Source organism: Canis aureus, chromosome X (assembly GCF_053574225.1).
Source record: "Canis aureus isolate CA01 chromosome X, VMU_Caureus_v.1.0, whole genome shotgun sequence".
Classification (NCBI taxonomy): domain Eukaryota; kingdom Metazoa; phylum Chordata; class Mammalia; order Carnivora; family Canidae; genus Canis; species Canis aureus.
Window position 1 is genome coordinate 106,227,798 of NC_135649.1, and position 2,417 is coordinate 106,230,214.

The following is a 2,417-nucleotide window of genomic DNA, read 5'->3' on the forward strand; positions in this document are numbered from 1 at the left end:
ATTTTGTAAATGCCTTTTGTGCATCTATTAAAATGATCGTATGATATTTATCCTTCGTTTTGTGGGGTAGCATATTGATTTGCTGATGTTGACCATTGTTGCATCCTTATCTTTCTTTTTATTGATCTGCAGATGTTAATTGTGGATTCTGGATATAAGCCTTTTGTTGGAGATACATGTTGTAAATTTCTTCTCAGTGGCTAGCCTTTATACTCTCTTACTATTTTCTTTTTATGAATAGAACCCTTTGCTATTAATGTGGTTCAACTTATTATTTCCTTTATGGTTAGTGATTTTTGCATCTTTTTAACAAAACTTTTGCCTACTCAAATGTCATGAAAATATTTTATATATTCTTCTAGAAAGTTTGTTTTACCTTTCAGATTTAGACCTACAGTGCACCTAGAATTGATTCTTTGTTTTGGTCTGAGGTAGGGGCAAAGTTTTTCTATTTAGATATTTTTTATATGAATATATAATTGTTACAGTACCATTTACTGAAATGACAATCTTTTCCCATTATTCTGGATGGCCAACTTTGTTTTATATCAAGTATTCATGTATATGAATCAATTCTAAATTCTGTCTCCTGTTCAAGTTATCTATATTCTAGCACTAATAGCAAGCTTTATTAAGATAGCTTTAAAATAATGCTGGCAACAGCCATTGCAGTACACTGAGCTCCACGGAGACAGCGCCAGGGCAAGTGAGAGCCAGATGGGCACTGGGCAACTCTGAGCCTTGCTGGGGAAAATAATTAAACATGGGCAAAGGAGATCCTAAGAAGCTGAGAGGCAAAATGTCATCATATGCATTCTTTCTGCAAACTTGCCAAGAGGAGCACAAGAAGAAACACCCAGATGCTTCAGTCACCTTCTCTGAGTTTTCTAAGAAGTGCTCAGAGATGTGGAAGATCATGTCTGCTAAAGACAAAGGAACATTTGAAGACATGGCCAAGGTGGACAAGGCCCATTATGAAAGAGAAATGAAAATTTATATTCCCCCTAAAGGGGAAACAAAAGGAGAAATTCAAGGACCCCAATGTACACTTGGTGCTCACTTTAGTAGCACATATACCAATGCACCTAAGGGGCCTCCTTCACCCTTTTTCTTGTTTTGTTCTGAGTATCACCCAGAAGTCAAAGGGGAACATCCCAGCCTGTGCATTGGTGATGTTGCAAAGACACTGGTAGAGATGTGGAATAAAACTGCTGCAGATAACAAGCAGCCTCATGAAAAGAAGGCTGCTGAGCTGAAGGAAAAATATGAAAAGGATATTGCTGCATCCCGAGCTAAAGGAAAACCTGATGTGGCAAAAAAAAAAAAAAAGAGTCATCAAGGCTGAAAAAAGCAAGCAAAAAAAGCAAGAGGAAGAAGATGAGGAAGATGATGAGGATGAGGAGAAAAAGGATGATGATGAATAAGTTGGTTCTAGAGCATTTTTTCTTGTCTATAAAGCATGTAACCCCCACTCTGCATGCAACCCACTCCTTTTAAAGAAAAAAAAAATGAAATGTAAGGCTGTGTAAGATTTGTTTTTAAACTGTACGGTGTCTTTTTTTTGTACACTAACACGCTGCCAAATGTGTCTTTACATAGCCCTGTCCTGGTGGTATTTTTTCAACAGCCACTAACCTTGCCTGGGACAGTGTAGGGCTTGTAACTTGGTGCAGAAATTTAAAGCAGGTTCTTGTTGGTGCCCAGCAGAAATTAGTTACATATGGGGATGGCAGTTTTTCCATCTTCAGTTGTCTCAGATGCAGCTTACATGAAATAATTAATGTTCTGTGAACTCAATACCACTCTGTAATTGAAAAAAATTAAAAAGTTGCAGCTGTTTTGTTGACATTCTGGACACTTCTAAGTAAACACAACTGAAAAAAAATAAATAGAGATGCCTGGGTGGCTCAGTCAGGCCTCAGACTCTTGGTTTCCACTGAGGTCATGGTCTCAGGGTCCTGGGATGGAGGCCCATGTGGGGCTCTGCACTCAGGGCAGAGTCTGCTTGGGATTCTCTCTCTTTCCCCCCTTCCCCCATAAGTGTACACTCTTTCTCTCTCTCAAATAAATAAAATCTTGAAAGTAAATAAATGAAATAATGCTTGCTATTTTATAAAGCAAGTCCTCCTAATTTATTATTCTTTGAGAATATCTTGGCTATTTTTGGCTTTTGAATTTTAATGGGTCAGTTTTGATATAAAAGTATTCCAAGATGTCCACTGGGATTGAATTTAATTTTATGTCAGTTTTGAGGTTGTTGGCATCTTTGTGGTATTTTATTCCCATCTGTATAAATGGTATTATATCTTTAAGTTGTTTTTGTTACCTGAGGGAAATTTTCAATAGTACTTTGAAGTTTTCTGTGAAATGGTCTTGCATTTCATTAGCTTTATTACTATGTATATAGTTCATCTGAT

The 2,417-nt window shown here is 37.1% G+C and overlaps 1 pseudogene; it reads left to right on the top strand.

The window, feature by feature from the left end:
• The first annotated feature begins 763 nt into the window (after positions 1 to 763).
• On the top strand, positions 764 to 1,424 carry LOC144308455 (high mobility group protein B1 pseudogene; annotated as a pseudogene).
• The last annotated feature ends 993 nt before the right edge of the window (positions 1,425 to 2,417 follow it).